Raw genomic sequence first — 7,453 nt, forward strand, 5'->3', positions numbered from 1 at the left:
AGAAAACACATTCATCACTTCATTTGACATATTCAGTCAAGTAAGAAAATTTTGGAATCCAAGACAGAATACAAACTATTGTACTTCTGAATACACATTTATTTGCCAACAAGAAACTATCTATCACATGCAGGTGTGTTTGCTCCCGCTCCCCGGAGCATATCAATATGAGATGCTCTTATATAAACATGATCTTGCTTAAATGTTAATTCAAAATGTTCATCCAAGGCCAGATCTCGCTTACAATGTCAATATTGTTGTCAAGACTAATAAACTGCACATGCACCCCACGCAAGTAGGACAACTTGATTAGATCTACAGGTATATTTTTATCACTTCTAGTAACCTCATTGATTGTTTACATGCCATCATTTATACCAAGCATACACGAGTGGTGATTTTTTTCTGTCATAGCCCAATTAGGCTGACACATATTTTACATTAGTGCTACTTTGGTCATCAAGAGCTTTCTCTCCTATCTAAAAAAGAGTAGTGTTTGAGAGTGCATCTAATCCCTAGGTGGTTTTGGTAATTCATCACAACATATACATCATTGAGCTAATGCCTACTCAAAGAATATTTCGGGAAAGTTCAATCTAGGTACAACAATTGGATGTGAATGTGGACCCCTCAAAATGCTAAGGACAAGCATTGACAAAGCTCCACAATCTACATTTCCATTTAAGTGATCCAAGATCACATTGAGACCATAGGAAAACCAATACTAATAAAAGGGGATGATGTTTCGATGATGGTCTAACTGCTCAAATTCTTACAACCAGACTTACCGAGATACACTTGACATAGGCACTGCCTAAACCCTAGCATCTCGGTTTCACTGAGTTGGCCCTATGGTCCCACCGAAGAGCACGTGTCAACCCTCTGTTGCAAATTCAAATTGACTCGGAATTTTCGACCGGTTTCAATCAGTGACACTGAAGTGTGGAAAGTGCTCAGGTCAGCTTGATCGGTCCCACCGTGAGGTTTTATCCGGCCTCACCGAAAAGCCTAAAGTTCAAACCTTTTCCACAGGTAGGTCTCACCGAGTGGTTTCACCCGGGCCCATCGAAGTGTGCATAAAGGTGTGTAATAGTTGGATTTTTTGGTGATGGCTATATATACCCCCTCCCCCACCCATCCACCAACTCTCATAGAGCAACTAGTTCAAAGCTTACACTTCCCATTCATTTCCTGAGAGAGAACCACCTAGTCTTGTGTTGAGATCAAAGGGATTCCACCCCAACCATAGAACCTTGATCTCGAGCTTCCCAATTGGTTTCCACCCAAACCCCTCTCCTACCACATAGCCAAAATCTGCGAGAGAGTGTTTGAGTGTTAAGGAGACTATCTTTTGAAGCACAAGAGCAAGGAGTTAATCGTCAACAACAACATCTATTACCTTTTAGAGAGTGGTGTCTCCTAGATTGGTAGGTGTCACTTGGGAGCCTCCAAATCTTGTGGAGTAAACCAAGAGTTTGTAAGGGCAAGGAGATCGCCTACTTCATGAAGATCTACCCAAGTGAGGCTTATCCTTCGTGGGCGCAAGCCATGGTGGAATAGGCAAGGTTGCTTCTTCGTGCACCCTTCAGGGACTCTCACAACCATTATCCTTCTTGGATTGAAGCCTACATCAACGTGGATATATGATAGCACCACCTACCGGAACCATGGAAAAAAAATTGTGTCTCCATTGCGTTTGAATATATCCAAACCCTTCCTCTACCTACTTTCATATGCAAAGCCTTTACTTTCCACTGCTACTCTATTAGACTTGCACGTGTAGGGTGTTTGTAGACTTGATAGAACTGCTAAAATCTGCCAAGAACTAAAATTGGGAAAGGCTAGGTTTTTAATTGTCAAGTACTCTAATCACCCCCTCTAGACCTACTTACTATCCCATAGTGTTCCTGTATCACTTCATCTTAATGTCAGATCTCCACCTAGGTATGGCCCCGCCTCCCACCCTCCTTCCCCACACTGATTTTTCTCTCCCATGTGTTTTTTGAATCGTTTTGTTTTTTTACCTTTCTTCTGCCTCCCCGGTTTCCTTTAGCCACTAAAATCACACACTAACCATCCCACGTCGTCTCCTCCGCTCCTTCGATCGCACACCCCGTCTTGCATGCCTGGAAGCCCCTGCCTGCCTCACATTATTGTAAGTCGTCATCCCACGTCTCGTGCATGATGCCAGCGCGTTTAACGGCCTCCACTCATGTGCGCCGATCCGTGACGCCTACGGTGGTGACACCCACGACGCTAGGTGAGGCTCAGTGGCTACCGCGCATGCCATCGGCTCCAGACAACACCCCATCGAGGAATACATGGGCTTCCCCACCCCAACAGAGATTCTCCATATCTGTCAAGGCGTTGTCGTCGCAAGAGGTTCAGGTAAGATTATCCCCGTTTTCTTTGATATACTACGTTTCTTAGCTAATGTCCTCCTAGCATTGATCATGTTATCTGATTAACAAGGACTTGGCCATCTCGTAATAGTAGCTAGTGAAGTGGATCTATATACTACTTCAGTTTGCATGAGAACAACTGCTTGATTGCTTGTCCAACGCTTTAGTAGGATAGTTGGCTTGTTTCTGTAGTACTTTGTCCAGTTTTAAATGTTCACTTTCTCGACTTATTAGAAGGATTGCATCGGTCAAAAATTCATGTGCCCTTGGCTTGATCAAATGTGTGGTTGCTAATTTATTTCTAAAATTTTCCTCATTCTATCTTATTATTCCATAGCTAATTATATTTTGGAATCTGATGGGCACAACAGACTTTCACAATAAGAAAGCACTAACCTTTTGATAGATAAAATGTAAAGATTGAAAGGAGATGGAAATTCATATATTCCTTTATTGTTATGGGTAACAACAGGTTCCAAACAGACGAGATGCTAAATCAGATAGCATACTATTCAGAAAGAAAACACATTCATCACTTCGTTTGAAATATTTGGTCAAGTAAGCAAGGAATCCAAGATAAAATACCAACTATTGTACTTCTGAATACACATTTATTTGCCAACAAGAAACTATCTATCACATGTAGGTGTGTTTGCTCCCCGGAGCATAGCAATACCAGATGCTCTTGTATAAACATGTCCTTGCTTACAATATTAATTCAAGGTCAGATCTTGCTTACAAGGTCAATATAATCACCTTTTAATTTCTGTTAAGATAAATAAACTACACGTGCACCCCACAAATATAGAAAAACTTGATTATATCTACAAGTATATTGTTATCACTTCTAATAACCTCATTGACTGTTTACATGCCATCGTGTATACCAAAAATACACGAGTGTTGATTTTAATTTATTTTATGACGTCGTGCCCGTTAGGCTTTCAAATATTTTACATTAGTGGTACTTCTGTCATGAAACTTATGAAGAATGTATTCCCTTGAACAATATTTCAGTTGGATTTATGTTACATGTGTGGTGGAATGAGAAAATGGAAGGCCCTTAACTGAAAGTGAGCAAAATATATTTATCAATTAACAAAATGCCCAAATTGCTATGATATACTCTACGCTTCCTTTGGATTTGGTGTCCACATTTTTGGAATCCAATAATTCTGGTATCTGAGCAATGATTTTTGGATTCATTTATTCTGGTACATCAATCATTCGCACTTTTCTTCACGGAATATAGCCGAAAGCTACCAATGTAGCATTTTGGTCACTCCCTTTTCTATAGAAATGTTGCATTTGGTTATTATTTTTCTATTTCAAACAATGAATTGACATAAGCTTTTTTGAACATATTTTGTCACTAGTTACTATCTACAAGTCATATGGTGCGAGTAAATCATGTTTTTGATCTATGTTTGCGGGAGAGAGAGGCAAGAGGGAGATACATTTATATTTTTTTTTATCACTTCTAATAACCTCGTCGGCTGTTCACATGCCATCGTGTATACCAAGAATACATGCGTGTTGATTTTAATTCTTTTTATGGCTTAGTGCCCATTGGGCTTTCAAAATATTTTACATTAGTGGTACTTCTGTCATGAAACTTATGAAGAATTTATTCCCTTGAACGATATTTTAGTCATTCGGATTTGTGTTACATGTGTGGTGGCATGAGAAAATGGAAGGCCCTTAACTGAAAAGCAAGCAAAATATGTTTATCAATTAACATAATTTTTTATAATCATGTGTTTTGATATGTGTTTGCGGGAGAGAGAGAGGGAGAGAGAGAGAGGGATACCTCTCCGATACACGGAGTGACAAATCCTAATCTCGATCTATGCCAACTCAACAAACACCATCAGAGACACCTGTAGAGCATCTTTATAATCACCTAGTTACGTTGTGACGTTTGATAGCACACTAATCTCATAATCAGAGGAACATGTATAAGTCATGAAGAAAGCAATAGCAATAAACTAAATGATCATAGTGCTAAGCTAATTGGACGGGTCTTGTCCATCACATCATTCTCTAATGATGTGATCCCGTTGATCAAATGACAACACATGTCTATGGCTAGGAAACTTAACCATCTTTGATTAACGAGCTAGTCAAGTAGAGGCATACTAGGGACACTCTGTTTGTCTATGTATTCACACATGTACTAAGTTTTCGGTTAATACAATTCTAGCATGAATAATAAACATTTACCATGATATAAGGAAATATAAATAATAACTTTATTATTGCCTCTAGGGCATATTTCCTTCAATCTCCCACTTGCACTAGAGTCAATAATCTAGATTACATAGTAATGATTCTAACACCCATGGAGTCTTGGTGCTGATCATGTTTTGCTCGTGAGAGAGGCTTAGTCAACGGGTCTGAAATATTCAGATCCGTATGTATCTTGCAAATCTCTGTCTCCCTCCTTGACTTGATCGCGGATGGAATTGAAGCGTCTCTTGATGTGTTTGGTTCTTTTGTGAAATTTGGATTCCTTTGCCAAGGCTATTGCTCCAGTATGTCACAAAAGATTTTCATTGGACCCGATGCACTAGGTATGACACCTAGATCAGATATGAACTCCTTCATCCAGACTCCTTCATTTGCTGCTTCTGAAGCAGCTATGTACTCCGCTTCACACGTAGATCCCGCCATGACGCTTTGCTTAGAACTACACCAACTGACAGCTCCACCGTTCAATATAAATACGTATCCGGTTTGTGACTTAGAGTCATCCGGATCAGTGTCAAAGCTTGCATCAACGTAACCATTTACGACGAGCTCTTTGTCACCTCCATAAACGAGAAACATATCCTTAGTCCTTTTCAGGTATTTCAGGATGTTCTTGACCGCTGTCCAGTGATCCACTCCTTGATTACTTTGGTACCTCCCTGCTAAACTAATAGCAAGGCACACATCAGGTCTGGTACACAGCATTGCATACATGATAGAACCTATGGCTGAAGCATAGGGAATGACTTTCATTTTCTCTCTATCTTCTACAGTGGTCGGGCATTGAGTCTGACTCAACTTCACACCTTGCAACACAGGCAAGAACCCTTTCTTTGCTTGATCCATTTTGAACTTCTTCAAAAACTTTATCAAGGTATGTGCTTTGTGAAAGTCCAATTAAGCGTCTTGATCTATCTCTATAGATCTTGATGACCAATATATAAGCAGCTTCACCGAGGTCTTTCATTGAAAATTCCTATTCAAGTTTCCTTTTATGCTATCCAGAAATTCAGCATCATTTTCGATCAACAATATGTCATCCACATATAATATCAGAAATGCTACAGAACTCCCACTTACTTTCTTGTAAATACAGGCTTCTCCAAAAGTCTGTATAAAACCATATGCTTTAATCACACTACAAAGCGTATATTCCAACTCCGAGATGCTTGCACCAGTCCATAAATGGATCGCTGGAGCTTGCACACTTTGTTAGCACCTTTTGGATCGACAAAACCTTCTGGTTGCATCATATACAACTCTTCTTTAAGATATCCATTAAGGAATGCAGTTTTGACATCCATTTGCCAAATTTCATAATCATAAAATGCAGCAATTGCTAACATGATTCGGACAGACTTAAGCATCGCTACGGGTGAGAAGGTCTCGTCGTAGTCAACTCCTTGAACTTGTCGAAAACCTTTCGCAACAAGTCAAGCTTTTTAGACAGTAACATTACCATCAGCGTCAGCCTTCTTCTTGAAAATCCATTTATTCTCTATGGCTTGCCGATCATCGGGCAAGTCAACCAAAGTCCACACTTTGTTCTCATACATGGATCCCATCTCAGATTTCATGGCCTCAAGCCATTTCGCGGAATCTGGGCTCATCATCGCTTCCTCATAGTTCGTAGGTTCGTCATGGCCAAGTAACATGACCTCCAGAACAGGATTGTCGTAGCACTCTGGTGCAGATCTTACTCTGGTTGACCTACGAGGTTCAGTAGTAACTTGATCTGAAGTTTCATGATCATCATCATTAGCTTCCTCACTAATTGGTGTAGGAATCACTGGAACTGATCTCTGTGATGAACTACTTTCCAATAAGGGAGCAGGTACAATTACCTCATCAAGTTCTACTTTCCTTCCACTCACTTCTTTCGAGAGAAACTCCTTCTCTAGAAAGGATCCATTTTTAGCAACAAATATCTTGCATTCGGATCTGTGATAGAAGGTGTACCCAACAGTCTCCTTTGGGTATCCTATGAAGACACATTTCTCCGATTTGGGTTCGAGCTTATCAGGTTGAAGCTTTTTCACATAAGCATCGCAGCCCCAAACTTTAAGAAACGACAATTTGGGTTTCTTGACAAACCACAGTTCATATGGTGTCGTCTCAATGGATTTAGATGGTGCCCTATTTAACGTGAATGCAGCCGTCTCTAAAGCATAACCCCAAAACGATAGCGGTAAATCAGTAAGAGACATCATAGATCACACCATATCTAATAAAGTGTGGTTACGACGTTCGGACACATCATTACGCTGTGGTGTTCCGGGTGGCGTGAGTTACGAAACTATTCCGCATTGTTTCAAATGAAGACCAAACTCGTAACTCAAATATTCTCCTCCACGATCAGATCGTAGAAAATTTATTTTCTTGTTACGATGATTTTCTACTTCACTCGGAAATTCTTTGAACTTTTCAAATGTTTCAGACTTATGTTTCATCAAGTAGATATACCCATATCTGCTCAAATCATCTGTAAAGGTCAGAAAATAACGATACCCTGCCGCGAGCCTCAACACTCATCGGACCGCATACATCAGTATGTATTATTTTCAACAAGTCTGTTGCTCGCTCCATTGTTCCGGAGAATGGAGTCTTAGTCATCTTACCCATGAGGCATGGTTCGCAAGTATCAAGTGATTCATAATCAAGTGATTCCAAAAGCCCATCAGCATGGAGTTTCTTCATGCGTTTTACACCAATATGACCTAAACGGCAGTGCCACAAATAAGTTGCACTATCATTGTTAAACTTATATATTTTGGCTTCAATACTATGAATATGTGTGTCAC

This window comes from Triticum aestivum, chromosome 7D, assembly GCF_018294505.1.
Source record: "Triticum aestivum cultivar Chinese Spring chromosome 7D, IWGSC CS RefSeq v2.1, whole genome shotgun sequence".
NCBI lineage: Eukaryota > Viridiplantae > Streptophyta > Magnoliopsida > Poales > Poaceae > Triticum > Triticum aestivum.